At 41.3% G+C, this 25025-nt stretch overlaps 1 protein-coding gene across 1 annotated transcript in view; it reads left to right on the top strand.

The window, feature by feature from the left end:
- Window positions 1–708: 708 nt before the first annotated feature.
- The window catches only part of LOC121869039 (sodium/hydrogen exchanger 2-like), a 51181-nt gene continuing 26864 nt past the window's right edge, over window positions 709–25025 (top strand). Inside the window, exon 1 of the mRNA XM_042370128.1 lies at window positions 709–807. The gene's annotated coding sequence lies outside the window, so the exon portion shown is untranslated. The remainder of the gene's footprint in view (window positions 808–25025) is intronic.

The following is a 25025-nucleotide window of genomic DNA, read 5'->3' as shown; positions in this document are numbered from 1 at the left end:
TGTGAGGACAATGGTGGAGTGTGTGATGTCACAATGGTGGAGTGTGTGATGTCACAGTGTGAGGACAATGGTGGAGTGTGTGATGTCACAGTGTGAGGACAATGGTGGAGTGTGTGATGTCACAGTGTGAGGACAATGGTGGAGTGTGTGATGTCACAATGTAAGGACAATGGTAGAGTGTGATGTCAGTAGTAGAGTGTGATGTCACGATGGTAGAGTGTGATGTCACAGTGGTAGAGTTCTTGATGTCACAGTGGTAGAGTGTGTGATGTCACAGTGGTAGTGTGTGTGATGTCACAGTGGTATAGTGTGTGATGTCAGTGGAAGAGTGTGATGTCACAGTGGTATAGTGTGTGATGTCAGTGAAAGAGTGTGTGATGTCAGTGGTATAGTGTGTGATGTCAGTGAAAGAGTGTGTGATGTCACAGTGGTAGTGTGCGTGATGTCACAGTGGTAGATTGTGATGTCACAGTGGTATAGTGTGTGATGTCACAGTGGTAGAGTGTGATGTCACAGTGGTAGAGTATGATGTCACAGTGGTAGTGCGTGTGATGTCACAGTGGTAGTGCGTGTGATGTCACAGTGGTATAGTGTGTGATGTCAGTGTAGCGTTATGGACAGTAAATGAGGCGTAACCCCCTGGTTGGCTAGCTGGCAGGGAGGGAGGGGCCAAGGCGTTATACAGCCGTAAGTACGAGACTAGACTGCGAGACGTGAGTCAACACAACAGTAGTCAGTCAGTGTGGCTGTGCTTGTGGTGGAGACGGGTTGTGCTGCAGGACGCGCTGCTTCACTGTGTAGTGCGAGGTAAGTGCCCCACACTAGTTTCCTTCATACAATAGCAAGTGTCTCTCAGGCAGCCATTACAAACTGTACTGTGGTAACGGGGTAAATAAAGTACCGAACGGAGTGATAACATTATAGTGTCGGAATGTTTGGCACGTGTTCACCGGACCCACAAAACGTTACAACGTCAGGGTGTACCATTGTTCTTCGTTGTTTTGGTATTATGAACGTGTGGCTATGATTGACGTCTTCGTTGAAAACTTACTGTGATAAGAACGTTTAGAATAATATTGTGTTGTATCATAGCCTTTGTGACCAAGTTTGGTGATAGTGTGAACAGTTTTATATGTTGACCTGTGTGACGCTACCTGTGTCAATTAAGGTGGATACCACATTCTCTTTTTCTCCGGAAATTAACTGTGGAGGCCACACCTGGGGATATCATTAAGTGCAGGGGACCACCTTGTATTTCCACTTAGGTCAGCTTAATGTTGTTTTCTGTGCCTGATGTTTGTTTCTCAGCGGCACAAGTTTGGTGGCGGACGTTCAGGAAAACTGCTCCAGGCCTGAACTACACTAGGCCGTCGATAACGATCGTTTACTATTGTAGTAAGGGAAGGCGGCCAGGAGCCAGCTGTTACTCGGAATTCTTTGACGGGCGTTACTGATAGTTCTTGTGAAAGTTGTCTGTAATATAGACAGGCCTACACGGTTTAATTTCATTGTTACTGATATCAGTTGTCTTCTAAATATAATTATAATTCTAGAAAAATCATAATAACGAATATACATATGTTGTGGAATGAGAACCTACCGTATTCTACGCTGGGGTCCCGTCCATGGAGGAAGATGGTGTACAATCTTAATTTTGCGTTTTAACTGCTTCACCGTGAATGTATTTAATTAAGGCAACCACAGCGTAATTTGTTGATATTTTTGTCGTCAACTTTAGTTAGGTGCATTTTAACATCTTCATTTACGAGGACATTCATCTTAGGAACTTTTGAGTACTTTTCTGAATGCACTTGTGATAAGACTTAACGTTGCTATACCTTCACGACACTAAACTGCAGCACTGTGATTCTTTCAACATCTTGTTTGTAATATATCAAGTTTGTATCTTATTTGTTATTGACGCTATGATAAATTTGGATACTTTATGTTAAATCTTGGGAAATAAATGAACAAGCAATTGTTATGAAGCATTAGTGCGCCTTGACAATATACGGCCTGTAAATGTTGAGGAACTGTTAGGGATCTAATTATTTACCAAAGGAAGCTTTTTACCAAGAAGTGAACATCCTATCCGAACTCAGCGATGAAACATATAAATACTGTTGCTAAGAAAAGATCCACCAAAACACATTACTCGGCGACGGATGCGTTTTCAATATTAGCCTAGAAAGTCTTAAAGCTGTTATTTAGATCGTGCAAGTGTTTCATTATCTGTGTGGTCAGTTCTTTAACTTCTTTCCAGTAACATTATTTACTTTTTATATAATTGGACGGGGTGAGTGGCTCCCCGGTATACTGTACATTACAGTACAAACCGGAAAAACAGAGAAACTGGCCTGAATAAGAAAGAAGTTCAGTTGGGGAAATTTTGCCCAAATTGTGGCTTCAGGGACAAACATGACTAACAAGAGTGGCTCACGGCCAGATGTCGTGCACGGGGTGTCGTCATGCACCTCTCACATGACATTCACGACTAATATATATTTGTCATAAAAAACAGAAATGTTAACCAGATTGACTATATATTTGTATATGCATTTATACATAAGGTGTGTGTTGCCACCACATACTGCTGTAGAGTGATCTGGCCAGTGTTGTGTGGCTGACTCACGTGATAAAAGACGCGTCCCCAGGGTGCAACCAAGTAATGACCGGGCTATCATATTTGACTCACATCCTGCGACACAGAACAGTCTGTGTTATTAGTTACGCCTTCGACTAGCCTTCACGAGAGCTCTTCACTGATCCGCAGTTGATGTACACACAAATACCTGAAAGAGTTCTTTGTGCTTGCTCAGGGTGAACTAAACTGTCCACACTGGTGTTGCTGTACTGTATCTGTTAACAACTTTAATCAGATATTTTGGAACGAGTACAAATTTTGATACAAAAATAGATGCAGGATATTTCAAACACCTTAGCCAGTATATAAGTGAGATAGAATTATTAGAAAGTACAAATAATAATTCACAGCTTATTACTATTGCAAGTCACGTGCATATATTATAGTAGTAGTACAAGTCTATTATTATTAGACTTTTATATCGTTGTTGGTACAGAATTATTATTATAGTGTTTTGCTGGCGAGTAAAGCAGTAGGTTGGTGACAGAGTTCGCTGGTTGGCCGTAGGTTCACCCATCAGGGCATCTCTACTTGACCAAACTGGTAATGGATATCTAACTTTCAAGTTGAGGAAGTCGAATGCAGTGCCGGCCATACTGCTCCGTTGTTTATCGAAAACAGCTTTGTCTAAGTGATTCTATGTCACTACGGGACTCCTTTCATTGTCATATATTATGGTTAGTCATGCCTATGGGGCCCACTTAAAGTGACAGGTGGTGGCTCGTGTTGTGGGTGGTCATGGCAAGTAGTTAAAGTAGTAATTATATTATTAAATAGGCGAATATCGACTTTCTCTTATGGTTAGATGTACTGCTGTGTTGTTTATTAAAATATTGGCGCCTATTTAATGCTACTTATTCTAGAAGCACATGGGAAGGCAACCTAACAGTCACCAGAAGCTTATTTCCAGTATATTGGGATTCAACCACAAGGCCGCGCGGGAGAATGTGGGCAGCGCTTATTTTACCTTCCGCTCAGAGTAAAGGTCAGATACGGAACACAAGGTCATTGGTCAAAGTTCAGGGTTACATGGCAAAACTGAGTTTATGTATAAGAGGACCTAATAGATGAACATCATCATTTTGACCTCCACTGGGGACGAATACATCAAATAATCTTCCAGGTTCTACGTTAACAATAATACTGTTGTGAGACTTTCGCGGTTAGTCGCCTCCTACCTTTTGTTACTTTATTATTGTTTATCATATGTACGTACAGGATATTATTATTATTAGAAGTAGCAGTAGTTGTTGTTAATGTATTCGTTTGTGTTGCTTCTCGTCTTTAGTATTGTTAATATCATTACCTGCATACTGGATCTATCACAATAATTAGTCATGCAAGGGCATTTAATTCTTGTCAACAGAAAGAAAATCAATGTTGACTGGTGGTTTACAAAGCGACGTGTAAACTATAGTTTTGCCTTGTGTGTGTGTGTGTCAGCTGCCAGCCGTACGATGCATTACTGGTTTGGACGGCACCATGGGCAGCACAATACAAATACTGTAGCATCTAAGATATTTCCTCTAAAAATCATCATCAGTGCAGGTCTGTAAACAATGTTAAACACTTACTCATTTTAATGAAGGACCCCCCCACCCCACCCCCCCAAAAAAAAGTTAGAAGCAAATTTCTATTGAGACCATTGCATAAGATATTAAAAATGCAAACTCAAAACACCTGTATGTTTCGTTTCATGGCTTCCAATAACTCCTTCAGTAAATTTGTGTGATCAATATTTATTCTCAAAAGTTTGTACGGTGAATATTCTCCTAATTGAAGATGTGAGGATGTAGCCGAGTGATTGGGTTCGGCGACAACACCGTGAACATATAAGAATATTTCCAGAGATGTGCGCTAATTTTGTCTCCCAACTGGCGCTGTGAACGTATCGAGTAGAGCAGCCTGGTGTTATGTTTTGGGGTGGTTTTCGGCATTATTTCTGTGATTCAGTTGACATTAACCACTTACGTGTGTGTGTGTGCGCGCACACAAGGTGGTGTAATGCGTCTAGTGTGGCAGCATTATGTTCGTGTTAAGGTGCAGGCATTGCTTGCTCCCTCTCGCTTTCTGTTACCGCCGCTGGCTCGCCCTCGTGGCGAACAGGGAAGCAACTTGCATAAGTCTTCCCCTGCCAGTACACAGCCTCTTCACCATCAAAACTCCTGCTGTTCCTCCTCGTGGCAAAACACGGCAACTGGGTGCCTTGTGGGCCCAGGCTAGACCAGCAGGGGATCTCAGAGTAGCAGTGGGCCCCAGAGGGACGGCGGTGCATAGGCCCACTGGCATGTGGACACGTCCTGGCCCCTACCAACCACTACTCCGTTGCCTTGCGGATTAACCTTGGTAGGTATAAGGCTATGGGAGTAAACCCCGAACGAAAAATCTGCTGTGGAGCCCAGCATCAGGTACACATGCTTACAGAGCTCCACCAAGACCCCAACGGCGGTGTAGGCGGAAGAGGTGACCACCATGGAAACCCAACGACTATACCGGCAGACGAAGCCAATGCCTGATAGACAGGCTACTAAGGCGAAACCACACAAACTGGGCGATCAGCAGTCTATTGCAACTCTCCCTCTCCCCAGGCAAAGATGACTGCCGTGAGTCTCTAGTCACAACTCTGCACATGGGCGGCACAGGTAAGATGGTCGTTTATGCACTGGGATCTAGGCAGCAGTGCAGTATAATCTGGTCCTGTCTGTGCGGCTGAGTAGCCCCTTCGAGGAGCCACCCTGCTCACTCCACATGGGGAGGGGCCTAGAAAAGGTGCCCTAAGCATAACCTGCCTAAAAAAAAAATAAAAAAAAAGCCTGACAGGGCAACCGCACCCAGTAAGGTCATCCTGATGCGATCGAAAACACAATCAAAATCACTGATCCAAACAAAAACAAACTAGCCCTCCACATGTGCAACATATGAACAACTCTGCCGGCCCCGTATCGGCCTCTTTCGTCACTTCAAAACTCACCAACGAAGGTGGCATCCCTAATGACTCATATCATTGTATCATAGCTGGATGGTCGTCATACTCGATTCCAGTGACAACAAAGTAGTAGTAGTACATCTGGAGTTACTAGTGATATATACTGTGTTCGTCATTCGAATCTTTCATACTGTTTTTGTAAGACGAGTAAGTTATAGTAACACAATGGTTTCTCCTGGTGACTAGCATGAAGGGGATCACCTGAAGATTAAGCACCCTAACGATAACCTAACCCCCAGGTAATGTTAGGGTGATTAATATTTTGGTGAAATAAACTGGGTCATAAAATAGTGATGGTGGTGCCTTAGCTTAGATGTGATGATGATAGTGTTGCCAACAGTCATAAAACATTGCTCTACGCAGGGACTATTTTGGTGGTGCTTCGTTAAAATAGGACATACGTGTGTTTGACGAGCCTAGTCATTCTACACGTGCACTAGTCAATTATTTAGCACGATCAACTCACTAATTAGATCGCACACAAAGATAATCAAACGTGGGCTGATTTAATCTCATAAAAAATTAGAAAAAACGTATCACCCTGACCTTATGTGAGACGGAGAACCAATCACAGTGGAAGAAACTGTTTAAATTTTGGAATTGTTATCTAAGAATACCTATTAAGCTGCTGTGGTATTTCTAAACACGATCACCAAATGAGAAATAACCCGTAAAAATGTCGTATGCGTTTTAATGAGACCTTGATTATCTTGTGACCTTCTTCGTATTAATTTACAAATGAGTTTCTGATTAGTGATGACATTCAGACACCGAACACTTTTGCACAGGTCATGATAAACATAGCTCATTGACTAACCGAGAAATGATGTTTCTGGTGTGGCGGAGGGGGAAGGAGAGAAACATTTGTATATTCAGTAGTCTCATTCCCTGTTGTCAAGGAGAAATAATATGTATACACGTTATTCATGTGTTGAGATTGTATTATTTGGTTCCGGTTTCGCTTCAGTTATCATCTTATCACAAGTGGGATAGGCAGAGTAGGCTATGCCATTGTGTTGATAGTTGAGCCTTTATTCCCTATATTTCATGCTTCTGTTTTTATAAGTAACACTCAAATTTTAGAAATGTAAGTGATAGATACCGAGATAGGACTGATCAATACGCTGTCTACAAGTTGCACTTGTGTATGTACTGTATTAATTATTTAGTATGGCTGCAGCACTTCATTCATGGCTTGATGCCGGCAGCGTGTTGTACTGTACGACAACTGCCGCTACTGTTCGCTGCGGTAAGGCACCGTAAGTTTTAAGAAATGGAAGACAGGGATTAGTGTAACTTAGGTTATCCTCTGTTTTATAACGGAATACTACTAGTTGTACTCCCAAGTTTATTAGGCTTACTGGTGCCTTTTATAAACTGGAAAACCCGCAAGCAACTGACTGCCAAGAAATTGTGGTAGCATCATTATCATGACTAATAAGATATACAACTGTATTGGGAAAGTTAAAATAGATTATAGAAAGTCAATAATGTTAGATGGGAACCTTATTCAGTAAAACGAATATTGTACTTTGCCCCACATAGCTGTAGTGAAACAATTGCTACAAGATCTTGAAGTTGTTAATAAATGATCTTATTAGATCATTAAATTCAGAATTTCTTCTACCTGTACCTGTGAATTTTGTAAGCTGTAAAGGTTTTGGCAACCACGAGGATTTTCGGCAAGTTTTGTTACCGCCTCGAGTATTCCTGAGATCCGCACTGGTCCGTAAAAAAATGTGGGGTTGAAGATCTCCTGATTTATACCTCGTTTATTGTTCACTGCTGACCACAAGTCATGGCGACGGTATAGTACAGTACCATTGTTCTGGCCGACGCTGCCTCTCACCTCTTAGGGTTGGTGAGTAGCGTGTGTATTAATTAAATTAGACCTTAGTTATTGAAGCGCAGTGGTACATTATAACAATCACCCCTCGGCCACACCCTCCATCCCCCTCGGCCACACCCTCAACAACCCCCCTCGACCACACCCTGCAGGGTCACCTCTACACCCCGTCACCACACCCAGAATGTCTTAGGCAGATAAACTGATCCTTCACAGATAAGACAGCATGTTTTTTCTCATTGTCATATCTATATTAATTATGGCTTATAAACTTTTTTATCCAGATATTCACCTGGATTTAGAAGATAGTGTTTTTATTATTCCACCATCACAGTACTTATATAACAAATATCTCCCAAATCTAGGTGAATTTCTTGAGTTTATGATGTGGGTAAAAATAGCGTTTGATATTGTGTATAAAAAATAAATCTTTTTATTTGAAGATGACTCCATTACGTGTGTGACTGACCTTCGCCTTTGATATATTTCTATGTTTTAACCGTTAACTGCTGTCTGTTAAGTTTTCTTCGGTAGAATGTAATTTTATCTATTATTTTTTTCATGTGAAGCCGTGTGTATGTGTACTGCACTACTGTACTGTACGCATGTTATAGTGGCCTTGATCTCGCTCTGCCTCACCGACTACCTTTTGCTTTATTCCGTGATCGCAAGAATATACTTCACGTCATCGATGAAAAAATAATAAACTTCGATTCTATTACTATTTGTCTCGATTTCATGTGACTTGAGCCCATTTTCCCTTAGAGGAAATGCAGCAATACATTTAGTTGTTGAAATATTGTTAATATTTAACTCCACACGGTGAAAATATTGAGAACTAATACGGACTTATTAGCTGGGTGTCGCTATATAATTAAGTAAACCATGTGATAACTCCCCCCAGAAGCTGTTAATATTACTCACAGTTAATAAATATTCATTGGGGTATAGTTAAATTGTATCTAAGGCGTGGCTGAAGACGCTGTTAATATCACGCGACGTTAAAATGGCTGGTCACGTTGACAGTCCTCGTAGTCCCGTGACCTTGTTGAATCACCACCAACTTCCTGTCCTTGACACAACAGTGTAGTATTGTGCTCTTTACCCCACAATCGACATTTACTGTACGTTATCCATTAAATATTTACAGGTCTGTTAACTTCTGATATTAGGAAAGATATTAATGTCATTTGTTGAACTGTTCCCCGTGTGTTTGGATTTTTATATACAAAACACTATTTGTTACTACATTGCCTAAGATATTTAATATTATCGTAACTCAAGGAAAAAAACACGTATTCACAATATCAACGACCATCTAATCGACGGCGCTTACTCTTTCTCCCTTTCTTTATAACAAGTGCATTTTTATTAAAGAATATCTTACAATGCTGGTATTTTAATGCACTTTGCGGAATATGTCGGAAAGTGAGTGACTGAATGCGGGTGACAAAATTCATGTACAGTACATTCGTTGTTGGTCGTGTGAGTGACGCACGACAAGCAGTTATACGTGGTGGTGTAGAGTTTAGCCTAGACTATGTTATCACAAACTTCACAATCTGATAACTGTGTAATCTTAGTAGGCCAGCAGATGTGTTGGAACTTGGTGGTAATATATCGTAGGTGACTAGAGTACTTCAGGACCACTTCAAGATTAACAATCCAGCTTATTTCACCTTAAGATAAAACACCCAAAGCGCTAACCCAGCATACCATAATTTAATCTTACACAACATATTCTAATCTAACATTTCTTACCATCTTCCCCTTCCCCCCAGACAGCACTAGGGTGTTTAATCATCAATTGAAATTAGCTGGGAGTTAATCTTTCTATCTGTATTTCCTTAGCAAGAATACGCGCTTCAAAACCTGGTACAGTATAGTTATTGAAGCGCGGTACAGTACTAATTTATAACATTGATTTTTATGGTGTTCAAGCATCATTAACGGAGTCTTTTAAAAATGTTCTTATTATTAAATGTTTCAATTTTAGAAGTTGTTTCGTGTATAAACTAGAGTGCCCGGTGTTAACATTACCGCTGTGGCACCAAAGTGAAATAACAACATATTCCTTATCGATTAGTCATTTTTTTTATTCATATTTTGTTAGGTACGATAGATTTTGCTGGGTACATAATAGTGGAACCAAACGGAATGTGTGATCTATGTGTGTCTTATTGTCCGTAAATAGCGACAGTGTTTGGTATTGTGTGTTTAACAAGTTCCATGGTGGTTGTCTTGGCAGCGTTGTACATACAGGGAACATCAGTATGTACTCTACTATCTTTAACACTCAACTGTATTTCTCACTGCCCGTGTACACCTTCATACTATCAGTAGACCTTCCGTGACTCTTGAGATGTACCATACGTTATTTACTCCGTCGATGTTACAGTGTACATGATGTGCAGAAATATGAGTTTATTGTGATATTTGGAATGTTTAACTCAGAGGAACAGTAAACACAAATATCAAGGGTTATTAAGGTGTCAACAAGTAGATTAAGGAGTTGTCAGAGTAGTCATTAACAAGGAATAATTACCTCTATAACACATAACCTAGAACAGTAGACCTCACAGTTGGTGGTTATTCTTAAAATAATTTAAAGTAAAGTATGTCGGCTATTTTTGTCCATAGGCCGGCTGTGTCCTCCACGCCGTCATGGTGAGGTATGCCAGGGATTGTGAGCGAAATTTCACTTGTATTTAGCACAAATATATAGTGAAATAATACTCTGGTGAGATGTAAGACTGAGTCATGTTATTATCAGTACAGGTTTCAGTAGATAGCGTTAGTTCTTTGAAAATTCAGAATAGATTTACGACTAACGGTGGGACGTGACACCAACAGTTAACATGATACGCGTGAGTCGTCAGCAGGAGTTGTGTGTTTGTTATGTTCTATTACTACGCTCTGTCAACTTAGGTCTTTCAGGGTGTATTCTAGGTCAATAAATGCACTTATGTCATCAACAGTTAAAAAGTGAGAGATACAAGTCATCGTTGCAGTACAGGGAATAATTTGTGTTGTGGAGGCCTTGTGACAGCTGCCAATCCTATCACGCCTCTGGTTGTGATAATGCCTGAACAGTGCTGGCTGATATTGTTTCTGGACTACACTCTCCCCTAGAATACTTAGGTACTTGTAAAGAAAAAAATGTGGACTATGTGCGTTTGTTTATGTATTCCATATTTGTTAATGTAAGTTTATACTGAAATTTAAGTCAATATTGAGGGATGTAACAGCGCCATGACCTACACTGTACTGTAGGTCTCGTTTTCCAAAAGTTTATAACATTGTAAACTTTGTTAGGTCGAGTTTCACGGGGAGAATAATATTTATAACAGGCGCTCGTCTTACTACTTGATAACAACAAACCCTGAATCAGGACTACACAAAGTAATGGCTCAGGTTTACCATAGCCGCGCTGCTCTCTATATCGTGTTGTGTAGTAACAGGAAACGTTGCGTAAATTAATTGTTAACGTTCTCTATAGATGTCATTATTTTTGTATCTTGGTCTAACTTTTTAGAATATATGCAGTGTACAGTGTAGTTTCTCTTCATGTTAGGAGTTAATTAAGGTTTTAGTGGGAAAATATATATAATCTAATAATTTCCCAACTCCTTGTTACCAGGACTATCGAATAAATTGTGAAATATATTGGTTCCATTAATCCCGTTCATATTTCAGTAACGATACAAAAAGTAGTGATTTTTTTTTGCGAAATCTTAGAAGAAATATTATCAGTAGATTTATAGAGGTAATGGACTCCGCTTAGTTATTTATTTCTTTGAAGTTAGGTAGTATGTGGAGGAATTTACTTCATATCACCAAACTGTCCTTCGCTATTCTTAACACCAGTCTTGGCACCTCCAAACATTGTCCGAGTCGAGTTGGCGTTTAGCGGAAATAAGTTTGTACTGATGTCATCATCCATTTTTTTATAGTGTGTAAAAGGCTACGGTGTGTGACAGTTAACGCCTCGCTGAAATTTTTGTCCATTATCGAATTTTTTTTGAAATGATCGGTACAATTTTCGCTAGGCTCCCATCTGTAATTCCCAGGGCAAAGAAACGCATCAGAATAACTTAGAAGAAAAACAATGCCTGCTTATTAAGACGTCAACTTGGTGTTTGAGATGGACGGGTATGAAGGAGGAGTAAAGCAAGATAGAGAATTAATTTAACTTGAACACGATGACTGTTTCGTTGAGTACGATGAACTTTTTCCTTGGGTGCAATGATGTGTTCACTCAGGAAGGAGGCTATGGTGTCACACTCAAGGGGTTGATAAGATACACATGACAAACAAAGACTTCAGTCCATCCTTGTTGAGTTTTGTTATTGGAACAAATCAAAGACTTTCAAATGTCTTAATACCTATAATAATTTAACTTTGAGGGAAAGAGGTAAAAAAAGAAACAGCAAAAATATATATGAAGTCTTAGTACACAAGGAGACCACTTGTACTAGACCGATTTCACTGTAGTTTAAGGCACCCAATTATAACCAGGTTACGTAAGGGTGGTCCCTTGGAGAACAAGCGACCAATTTGTCAGTATATTAACGAGCCCTTTAGAGTTTAGACCACTGGATCATGAGACCAATAATTAATTAAACTGAAGAGTAGTTAATATTATTATAGCCTCGTACACTCTGCCATGTGCCTCACGTTAAGCCTACCACCACCATGACCAGTAACCAGTCACATATTCACGTGATCAGTTGTTCAGTAAATCAATGGGATGCTAAATCAGTACATTCCTGACCGGCTTCTGAGACCTGATACATCAACCACAACTTCCTTGATCAATAATCACGTCGTACACTTCAATAACGTTGTGTTGTGTTAGCGGCGCGGGTTGGATGTGTTTGAAAATAATGATACAAGCTGAGAGATTATTTAGGTTTTGATATTCAAAGATTTTAATCGACACGTGGGACTGCCATGGTGAAATGTTAAGGCTGAAATAATTACTTGGTTTGGTGTTTGGCTGCGGGAGTGTCTGAATATAATTATATTGGTCACACAAGAGCGGAAGGACCTGGGTTTCTCTCAGCTGCAAAAAATCATCCAGCGTTTAATAAAATAAAACACCTTAAGAGCGACAATACTCAAGGGGTTTAATGCCGAAGTTTTTTAATTATATTTAAACGAGTATAAATTAAAGAAGAACACTCGACAAATAGTAATATATTATGCAAAATCTTGTTCTACGACAGTTTTACACCAAGGGTTCCTCTCGCCCCTGTTTACAGTGTGGCAACATGGGGCGGAAGTCTGTTCAGTATATATCGACAACTGATGATGGTCACGACTGTACTCTTACTGAGCCCAACACGGGACTAACGTTAATATACATTGTTTCGGGTTGATTTTACGGTGTACGTTGGGAGTAGTACACAGGCAGACATGCACACGTATTAATACTAGCTAGGATTGTGTAGGATATGTGTGGATATACGTATACACGGACAGATGCACACAGACAATTTGTTTTTGTAGATAATGACCAAATTACACTCCCTCTTCTCTCTTTCTCCTGACTTCAAAAGACGGTTGTTAATTACTATTTCTAATTGACCAATCAGACATTTCGTTACAGATCGTAGAGAATCATCAGCGTCAGATGACTGGTCGCAGTCCGTAATTGGCCAATCTGGAGCGTCATAGCTAATCATAAAGGATCAATAACGTCAGATGCGGTCCGTGATTGGTCAAGCTTATTAGATGACCAATCAAGATCTTTCTTATAAGTCAGATAGGACGTCACTGACGGATAAGAGAGAATTATAATCCATTTCTTAGGTGCCACTAAATTGGGCCGTGACGTCAATGATTGTCGTCATAGAACGTTACAAAATTGTCATCCGTCACAAAACTGAGGAATGCTGTCACAAGTTATGCGTGACGTTAAAAAAATCGACACTTCCGTCACACATCTCGGGATGATGTTACGTGACGATATGGGAGCTTAACGTAACGATCTGGGGAGTGAACGGACAGCGTCACGCAATGTGTGTGAGGGTCGTAACTCTTATCACTAGTCGATGAAAGTTAAATATATGAAATGAACTTATTGAGTATCCATTCCATAATTTCTATCTATGTATCTGTTTTTATAATCTATCTTATCTAACTGTATCTATGATCTATCCACTTATTTGTCTGTTTCTACAATCTATCCATCTAGTTTTCCGTTTATATATAGAGAAACCTGTCAAGCCTTGGGAAATTTGTTAAGTTTCTAATTTTCCTTTTCATTTATCCTGGGTGCCGCGTCCGAGTGGGTAAGGTTGTGGATAGGCACCTAACTTTATGGTTTGGGGGCTTAAGCTAATAATTCAACGTAAGTAAAATGACTAAAATATGAAGGTCTAAAAGTAACGTCAGTATTATAGTGTAACATTAACTAGATTTAACTCAGGCAGTGCCACAATACGAGGTTAAAGTAAAGAATATTGTTACAAATACTGTACTTTATTCTTATCGTGCTAAACGCATGAACAATATCCACATATATTTTTGTACATCACTTTAGATGCTTAAGTTAATAGCAGCAGTTATTTGTATTGTCCTTAAGAGTTAACGTTGGATTGTGACCGTTGGTGTTGTGACTACAGGAGTATGGTGACTACTGGCGCTGTGCTCACTGTTAGCTCACCAAGACACGTACAAGCGCGATGATGAATAAAACTTATAATTAGAATTCAATGGAAAGAAAACATGACTTGTCTACCCACCGCTTTGTATTTTGTTAATATCTTTGAAAGGTAAACTATGTATCAATGTATTTTTCGTGAGTTTTTTTGTATCGTATTATAGTTATTCATCACACTAAATGGGTTAAGTCATCGTATGTAAGGACTTAGTGACTCCTTGTGGTCAAATTATATGAGTTCCTGGCGTATATTGTGAATTGCTAAGTTGGGCGCAATATTGCACTGGCGTTCTAGATAAGGAGATTACTGTACAGGTAGTAATCATTTATCAGAGGGATTGCAACGATAAGACAGTCTGGCAGGAGGTGTATCGCAATGGTACTGACTCATTCACTCTGTAACAACACCAAAATGACATTGAAATTACACCGAGACTCTACTGTGTATGTTTTGTCACGCGAGGAATAAGTTAACTAATTTCTTGAGTTAGGCCGTTGTGTTGGGGCCTCAATGGTCTATACGACAGTTTTTCCTCGTGATCAGGGTACATAATCACATCATATTTATTGCTCGTAACTAAAGATAAAATAATGTATGTAACTGATTAACTTCACGTAGCCTACAGGAATAATGTCAATATTATACTGAAACTACCTTGAATGTGACTGAATTTGGGTTCATAAAGTAATCATTTATTTCATGTATATTTGGTCGGGAAAATACATGTAAATACAATAATCACAGTGTTATGTCGACACCATTTAAGTGGTTTGAACTCGTTTGTGATAACAATCTGACCGAGAATTATTTACGGGGTGTGAAAGTGAGGGTAGATCAGGGTGTGAAGTTGAAGCCATTTACGACATCTGTATATCAGACAAGATTACGTTGTCCGTTTATGAAAGATAACACGCACTAAAATAATCTAACAGTGAGTTATTTTAAGGTCAGGTTAGTAAGGTTGGTCTTTAAAAATAATAGGCTCGTAGTTCCTCACTTGGGCGGTAGTAAACAATTTGCTTTCGCAATTTGTATGTGATGTGATTCTAAGCGACTTGTAACTTCAAAATGTAAATTTATATATCCAGAGAGAAAATCATTACTAGATCAAATAAGTACAGTTTATATTTGATTTCTCGTCAACAGCTAATTAAAAGTTTATGATTTTATTTGTTCAGAAGAAAATGCATGTGACATCATGCAAACGTCACCAAAGCATTATTATTTCAGCTGCTCTAGAAAATAATATATACTGTATATATACCAACAAAAGATATGGTGGCGTGAAGTTCATGTTTCACTCAGCAGATGGCACACTAATATATATATAGATGGAAGTATCTGTCAATCTGTAGTGTAATGTTTCAATCTGGATTATTATACAGTACATCAACTCATCAGTATAATGACATATACTGTACACACGAACAGATATACCCCAGGCCAACACTCAGGGGTTAACCTTACACCATATTTTACACTAATTATTCATTTGTTTATGGCCGTGCGTGTGTGGATATTTTCATCTCTCTAATTACGTGATGTCCAAACTATGCACACAACTGGGATTATATCAGCTATGTTAATTATTGCTTCTACGTGCAATTATTACCACTGATTCGTGTTTTAGTTCAGTTGTGTCTGTCTGTCTGTGTGTTTGTAAATGTGACTGAAATTGTTATAATTATCCTCTGACATTATTATTATTATTATTATTATTGTTATTATTATTCCCTACGTCCGTTACACACTGCTATATCAAAAGACTCAGTGTATATGTTCACTTTACTTACTATAGTTGAGTGTATATACTGAGAATCTTCAGTATTGTAGAGTATTGCGATGTTTTTACACTTGTTAGTCAAGCGGGTGTGGCAGTGTAGTGTAGAGGCAAGTGTATTGTGTAGTTTGTGGCGTCCTATTGCGTGTTGCATAGCTTTAGTAGTAGTAGTAGTAGTAGTAGTAGTCGTAGTAGTCGTAGTAGTAGTCGTAGCAGTAGTAGTCAATGTATAGTGGGTGGTCGGTGTTGTGTGGTGGGTGATCCTCAACTGTTTATAGATTACTAGTGAACTTCCTGGTACCGTTAGTTCTGGCTACGTGTGTGTGTGTGTGGGGGGGGTAACAGCGGCTCATCATCTGACGTACACAGCAGCAGGTGTGTGTGTGTGTACAGACCTCGTGTAAGAATTTCGCCATTATTCACGTACATGCACACGACCAAACATTACAGAGGCTTGGTGGTGGTGGTGATGATCCTTTAACACACACACACACACACACACACACACACACACTTAACAACCTGCACACTCATGAACAGGTTAGGTCAGGTCAGGTTAGGTTACGTGTCAAATAACATCCAGCATTATATATCAGTGCCTGTGTTTACATATATGTGTGTGTGTGTGTGTGTGTGTGTGTGTGCGTGTGTGTGTGTCTGTCTAGCTGTTTCTTTCAGGTAATGAGGGAGGGGGTGATAATGAGGGAAGGATAAGATGGGGGAGATAATGAGGAGGAGGAAGGGGAAGTTAAGTAGGGAGGAGAGAGAGAGAGAGAGAAAGGTGGTGGTGGTGGTACAAGGTGGTGGTGACCCTCTGGTAGATTATGACTTGTTGTTGAGTAATTTAAAGGTGGGTCTTATAGGAGTGGCTGTTAACCCCTCCCCTCTTCCCCCCATGCCCTCTCTCTCCCCCACTCTTCTTCATCCTCCTCCATTTTATCATTCTTCGTCATCTTTCTTGGTCGTCATCATCATCACCATATAATCTCTTCCTGCTATTGGTCTGCCAGTAGCCAATAACCAACGCGGATCATGTGAGGAAACACGTCATTGGTTGAGGTATTCGTTACGTCACAATTGTTGTTGATTTGTTTGTTTTTGTTCTGTGTCTTAGGTGTTATGTTCTTTCCATTGTTTGTTTTTTTCTCTCTCTCTCTCTCTCTCTCTCTCTCTCTCTCTCTCTCTCTCTCTCTCTCTCTCTCTCGGGGATGGTTCAATTTAATTTATTATATTTTCAGTGCCTCTGTAAAGGACGAAATATTTAATACTTACTGAGTGATGGTGGTAGTGTGTGGTGGTAGTGTGTGGTGGTAGTGGCGGTAGTAGTGTGTGGTGGTAGTGGTGGTAGTAGTGGTGGTAGTAGTGTGTGGTGGTAGTGGTGGTAGTGTAGTAATGGTGATACTCAGCTCGTCACCAAGACCTCGCCCACACACACACACGGCAGCACTACACCATCTGGGAGTGAACATGATCCACGTTATGTTCACCAGCTGTTCATGAGTGCAGTTGGGCGTGAAGGTGAACATATGAACATCAGGAACCAACTGTGACTAAACTTGTGATAAAATAGATCCTGGTAAAGTGTGTGTGGGGAGAGACAGAGTTGAGGATGTGTGTTATCAGTCCTACAGGATTTTCCCAGGAGCAGAGAGAGTGTGGGAGTCCGTGAAGGATGTATGGAAGGATGTGTTATGGGTCACACTTGTTTGTGATTCAATAAAGATCATTAACTCTGAGGAACCCTGTTACTGTGGCCACATAAGAGAGACGTTCCTGGGCTACAGTGTGGCCACATAAGAGAAATTAAATAAGTCAGGAAGAGGGGGAGGAAGAGGTTGGTGACTCTGACAATTGTTATCGTGGTTGACCGCCTCTACCTGACACACGCCATGATGGGTCGCCACAGATAACTCCCTCAATTAATGACTCAACAGGTGTTTGTCGGGGGAGGAGTAGTATTGACCGCTGGCAGGAGACGTGGTGTGGCCTGGGGTCCGTCTGGGGTCACGGGAACACGACCATACACCTAATGACCCAGTGAGGGGCGGTGAGGATACAGTACACTGAAGACACTGATAAACATAGGTACCCATTCACAGCTGTGTCGACCAGGGGTTCCTCGCACTCGAACCAACTAGTCTTAGGACAGGAAGCGATGACTATAGCCACTCGGCCACCGCACCCCCCCCCCCCTTTCTATGTTGTTAAAACACTTGAGACCCCAAATTAGTCCATTGTTCATCCATAGTTGAAAGAATCCCACCCACACACCGACAACATTAACAGCGAGGTCAGGAGAGGCGGACGAAACACAGCCAAGGAAAATGCAACAAGGAATTTATATTTTTACAATGGTGTTGCCAGCAGGTGTGACGGGCGGTGCAGGGTGTGGGCTGGTATAGCTGAGTAGGGTGTGGGTCAGGTGCGGTGCAGGGTGTGGTTGGTGTAGCAGGGTTAGGTGTGCCGGTGCAAGGTGCGGCGGTGCAGGGTGTGGGTTGGTGTAGCGGGGTTAGGTGTGCCGGTGCAGGGTGTGGGTTGATGCTGTGGCCGGCGTGGGATAGTGTGGGTGTGGAGACTTGTGGCCACATGAATGACAATACCTGTGTGGTAGTCTTAGGATAGGTGGGTGGTCTAGTGAGTAGATTAGGGGGTAGAAAGGTAGACGGATGGTTAAACAAAGGGCCGTGTACCGTGTGTGTGGCCTTGAAGAATAGTGTAGTCATCCTCCTTCACTTCTGTAAGGTCACCACTTCCCTTCCACTCCTTCCTTCCATTGTCTCTCTCTCAGGAATGTGTTTGTCTCTGTCTGCGAGGTGGGAAGGTGTGACAGACAGACAGGCAGATAGACAGACCGTGTCAGAGGCAGCATCCCAGGGACAGGTGAGGTGAGACACAGGTAGTCTGAGGGCGAGGCGTGACCCTGCCAGATACTCGATAAATCAATGAGTAGGTCGGATGGGAGGATCGAACCCGGGTCCTCTCCACATCACACGAAAGACATTAACTGACGTGCTGACTACTGGTTTAAACTGACTTCATGTATCAGCTCAACTTTTGCATCTGTCTGTCAGCCGATTTACCGCCAGTTTGTCAGCTTTAGGTGTCAGCTCTGCCTTGCGCTAGTCTGTCAGCTTCCTGTTTTTTGTCAATTAGTCAGTCGCATGATTCCCGCCGGGCCGCCAATCTGTCAGCTGGGGCATGATTCGCTGACAGACAAATGCAAACCCGGGTGCCAACTGGGCTTGTGTTTACCTGTGACTGTTGTTGCCTCGTGTGTGTTCGTGTATGTGGTGCAACATACGTGTGTTTGTGAGTGTATTCTTGTATTGCTCCGCGTGTGTTTTAAGTGTTTTGTTTTGTCTGTGTTGCATTAAATGTTTTTGTTTTGCATCGTATGTGTTATAGTGAGTGTTGCATCGTATGTGTTTTGTGAGTGAATTTGCCAGGAGGGTTTGCCATAGTTCAGTGGGGTTGCCAGGTCGGTGCCATAATTAGTGTTGCCTCAATAGAGTGGTGGCGTTAACCATCAACCTGGGTTATTTTGAGGTTAATGTTTACATTCACCAGACGTGATAACAGTTTTAATGTGTTGATGATAGTGAGGGGGTATCTCTCTCTCTCTCTCTCTCTCTCTCTCTCCTCCAGACCGTGGGGGTAGTGACGTCATGCTGGCTCCACAGAACACCACCAACACCCAATGTAAACAAACTCGTGATCGTTCGTCAGTTCTCAATCCGGATACAACGAAAATTCACACGTAATAAGTTTTCCAATTAATAACTTAGTGTCAGTGTATTTACTGTATTCAATTCTATGTTTATTAATTTATTACTACCACCATTACCACGATTACTACCACAATTACCACCATCGTCATCACGGCCACGGTTGACCAAAACAGCCAGTCACTAGAGTCAACACTGGAATCTTACCTGAGTCATATCTAGCCTCCCTCCTCCCCCTCTTCTTCCCTTCTTCTCTTCCTCCTCCTCCTCCTCTCTACTCCACCTCTTCCTCTTCTTCTCGAGTCCTCTTCTTCCTCCCTCCCCTCCCCAGGGTTAGTGACGTCAGCAGTAAACAGTGACGCCATCAAACAAACAACAGTTAACACACTGAGTGAGTCAACCTTAATTATTGATGAGAAAGAAATTGTGCTCTCTCTCTCTCCTTTTGTTGTGGGAGAGAGAGAGTGGAAGAGAGAGAGGGAGATAGAGAAGAGAGAAAGAGAGTGAGTGAGTGAAACACCTCTATATTAACGAGCGGTTGACACGAAACATATCGTGACCCAACGTAATTCTGCGGTGACCTTCAGATCTTTCCACCGTGACCTTATCTGACCTTTCCTAACATTTTATGACCTCCAGGTGACCTTATCTGACCTTTCCTTACATATTATGACCTATAGGTGACCTTATCTAACATTTTCTAACATATTGTGATCTCCAGGTGATTATATACTCACCTTGATTGACCTTTACTCTTGACACTAAACTTTCCTTGACCTTTCCTCTTATAATGTGACCTTAATTAACCTCTCCTCTTGTAGCTTGACCTTATGTGACCTTTTCTCGTGGATGTTGACCTTAATTTATCAATCTTGGCGTGATATGACCTCAAAACTGATTTCTCGTAACACACACACACACACACACACTCTGTCATCATCATCATCATCCGGGTGTTTACAGCGGCTCTGGCCAATCAGGTAATGGGAGTTGTGACGTCAGGAGGTGGACCAGTAGACCGACAGTGCCTGAATTATTATAGAGGTCAAAGGTTGAGCTTTAAGTCCGCCACGACCCCTGTCCCTGACCTAACCTAACCTGACCTAGCCTCCCCTGATTTGACCTAACCTCACCTGACCCAGCGAATCTTGTTGACGTCATAGTGAACCAGGACCAATCAGTGCACGTCTTACCCCCCCCCCCCATGTTATCCTGGCCGTGTGGGTGTCTGTCTGTCTGTCAGTCAGTCCGTCAGGCGGGATATCCGTTCGTCGATAATGGAGATGTCACAATCCACTCAGGGTACTAGCAGGCCCCTTTACTAATAGGCCCCAGTACTAGTAGGCCCCACTTCTAGTAGGCCCCAGTTCTAATAGGCCCCAGTTCTAATGGGCCCCAATCTTCATTTCAGCCCTATTAGGTAGGTAAGGGTGGGGCCTATGGGACCGGATGGGGCCTACCAGAACCGGGGCCCAGATAACCTGCCTCCACGAGTGTTGACGCTTGAAGAGTTAAGTGTACCAAGAAAGGTCAATCTCCAGATACGTCAAGGATGAGCTAGTGGACTATTTAACCTTAGAAGATGAGAGATAGTTAATTTAAAGTGTGCTAGGTATTGAACAAGGGAGATAACAGCCAATATACGGAAGCAGATTTAGATAGAGAAATATACGGAAAAAATAAGTACACTATAACAAATACATACATATATATTACATACATACATACTGTACATACATATATAAAAACCAAATACATTCATACATACATACATGAACTGAGGCACAAAGGAGTGTGTGAAGAGATAAGATTATAAGACAGATAAATTGTAATGGCGGGAAAATGACGACAAAAACGAGAGATAAGAGAAAATGTGAGTGATAAGAGAGAGAGAGAGAGAGAGAGAGAGAGAGAGAGAGAGTCACACATTGTAAAAAATATATATATTAATAATGCTTATATTCCCCTGTGTGACGTCACTTTGTTTACATGTGACGTCACTCGTCATTGTGTGCGACGTGCTTAATGGTTTTATTGATTGAACCTTTTCATAACATACTCCTGCTGTTACCTGCTCGTTATTGCTATTGTTGGTTTGAAATAGTCCACCCCGATATTCTGGTATGTATTAAATTATGCATTAAGTTATGTTTTAGTTTATGTATTAAATTATGTATTAGAGAGATAAAGTTGTATATGAAATTGCATGTACTGTTTGGTGAGGGGTCCAGTTAGGTTAGCCGAGTCGCAATGTTGATGATAATGAACAAACTGTATAATGATGTGTTTGTTTGATTGTTTGTATATATCACCAACACATCTATTTCAACACACAAACACACAGTACTTCTCTCAGTGTTCAGGAATGTACTACACTATTTTATTATTTATCCCCGCACAGCACTATATGGTTATCGCAGTCTCCCTGTCATTCTGTGTCTGTTTGTGTCTGTTTGTGTCTGTTTAGTTTTGTATGTTTGTGTATGTTTTTGTACGCTTGTGTGTATGTGTTTTTGTACGTTTGTGTGTATGTTTTTTTTTTGACTAACAACACCTGCTCGTGACGCTCCTAAATGGCGGGAAAAACTAAACCAATGAGAATATTAATTAATATTATTTTCGCCAACTACTTACCTTTACCTGGCGTTACCTTCCTACCTCTTAATTATTTATTCTCTTTTCATGTGAACTCTGGTCGATTTCTACGTCTCTGGAGGTGTCTGGGAAGAATATTACAAGGCGTTACAGTACACTCGTTTAATACCGCCAGACGAGAAACCTGACGCATTTTAGAACAGTCCTGAGGAAATATTGAAAAGACAGTTTATTTAAATGTGGGATAGTTTATTTGAGGGCTAGATAGTTAATACAGTTTAAGACAGTTCGAGTGAGGATTATCTGAGGGTGTAGACAGTTTATGTGGTCGACGCTGTGGAAGCAAGACTAGTGTAGCTACCACCTTAATTAAAACGCTCATCGATACTGTCATAGCCTTCAGGAATAATTTGCAGCGGCCGACCTTACCCTCAGCGCTCACCGCCAAACTGGATTATACTCGCTAGGCTATACACAATACTTCCTCTAATACTATACACACTTACTCTTTATCATTGTTTGTATACTGTTTATGTATATTTTGGTATACCTACACTGTCTATGTATAGTTTGGTATACCTACTGCTGAAAATCATTGATATAGAAACACACACACACACACACACACACACACACTTCCGTTAGCTCCATTTGTTTACTCAAACCAAAGTTGTGTATAATTACCCACTCTTTAAAGCCATACGTATACACAGATATACACCTGGGTAAATGTATACAAGATAAAACTAAAAGTGTAGTTATATACAAGAGGTCAAAGAGTTATGACCTATTGTTGAACAGTGCAAGTCGAAGGTCTACCCTGAGTCAGACCTGCGTTGACCTGACCTCTCACACAGAACATCGACCTGAGTCACCTTGTGACACGAAGGAGGTCAAACCACCGCCAACAATTTACTAATTACCCAAATAACGTTTGGTAATTATAGCTTAATTGGAGAGTAAGATAAGGTAATTGTTGGGTCAGGGCTGCCACCCTACACCTACCCTGTTCTGGTAATGACCCCCTGGATAGTTAACCCCGAATCATCCAATTAACTACAATAGGGTAATTAATACACGGAGGTTAAGTAGTTAGGAGTAATTACACTTTATCGGTAATTAATCTAAAGGTTTATTGTGTTGTGGTTGGTTCCTTGTGGTTGGTGGTGTCGGGGTTTTGTGAATAATGGCCCACTGGGGCCAGCGGTGGGGCGGTGGACAGGACGCTCACTTAAATATTGGAGGACACAGGTTCGATCGACAGTGCCAGCCAGGGTGGTTTGTTTTGTTTTACTGGTGGGTGACTGTGTGTGGTCATGGGTCACTGTTGTCATGGGTCACTGTGTGTGGTCATGGGTCACTGTTGTCATGGGTCGTGTGTGGTCATGGGTCACTGTTGTCATGGGTCACTGTTGTCATGGGTCGTGTGTGGTCATGGGTCACTGTTTGTTATCATGGGTCACTGTGTGTGGTCATGGGTCAGTATGGAGTTAAGTTGAGGTTCTTATGTCCCACACGGTTTATGTGTGTCTGTCTGTCTGTCCTTATGATACAGCTACAGAGTGTGGAAGCTTCCTAGGAACAACACACACACACACACACACACACACACACACACACACACACACACACACACACACAATGTACTACCATTTGACCCTGACCTCTACGTGTGACCCCCACCAAGGTCACTAAACACGAAAAGCTGTGTGTGTGTGTGTGTGTGTGTGTGTGTGTGTGTGTGTGTGTGTTCAACAGGTGGAGAGGTTCTATATGACGTGAGGGCAGGTATTGCATCACTCTTTATAGCTGTGAGTTGTAGCCTACACCTGACACTTTCATAAACTTCTCAGAAATACACCTGAAACTGAGATACATTGACGTAAAACTGAGACATAAAGGTGAGACATTGGCTTTTTAATAGACATAGCACTAAAATATTTTGACTCAATGAAAAAACTTTGGTGGAAACAGCCATAAGTGATCGACATTATCTACACGAGGGCAAAAGACATTGTTCCTATGATACTTTGACCAGAGCAGACATAACGCTAAGACAGGCTGGCTGGTGTGAGGGAGGTGTGAGAGAGGAGAGGACAGGTATCATCAACACACATCTGCCGTAGTAAACTCTCTCTCTCTCTCTCTCTCTCTCTCTCTCTGGTCAGCTGGTCCTTGAATGGTCACGCTCCCTGGATCGAACCCCAGCCTAGGTAGTGCTATTGAAGGACGAATTTACATGACAAGAATAAATTGAATGTGAACTCTAGTATAAATTGATTTCGCTCGTGTAATCGTTCTAAGTGCATGTGTGGGAGAGTTTACACGCACACACACACACACACACACACCCACACACACCACGCACCATCAACACGAGAAGCTAATATGATAAACTGCACCATGAGAGTGAGTGTGTTGCTGGGGGTAGTAGTGGCGACCATGATGTTTGTTTGCATGTTGTATTGTTTCTCCACTACAGGACTCTCACGTCACGTAAACAAAGCAACGGAAGAATGATTAGATTAGGTGAGGTTAAAATTAGATTGAGTCGGGTTTAAATGGTTAAGTTAGGTTTATTAAGGTTAGGTTAAGAATAGTTTAGGTTAGGTTATTTTAGGTTTGGTTAGGTTTAAATCAGGTGAGGTTTTTGGTTTAAGATGTTAGGTTAGATTTACAGTGGGTGTGGTAGTGGTGGTGGTGAGGGTAGTAGTGGTGGTGGTGTGGGAGAGAGAGCGGTACTCCCAAGATACCTTTATTAACACTGTCTGCTGTAAAATG

The sequence above is a fragment of the Homarus americanus genome, unplaced genomic scaffold (genome assembly GCF_018991925.1).
Source record: "Homarus americanus isolate GMGI-L3 unplaced genomic scaffold, GMGI_Hamer_2.0 scaffold24694, whole genome shotgun sequence".
In the NCBI taxonomy this organism is placed as follows: Eukaryota; Metazoa; Arthropoda; class Malacostraca; order Decapoda; family Nephropidae; genus Homarus; species Homarus americanus.
The sequence above is the reverse complement of the archived record's forward strand: the minus strand, read 5'-3'. Positions and strand labels throughout refer to the sequence as shown.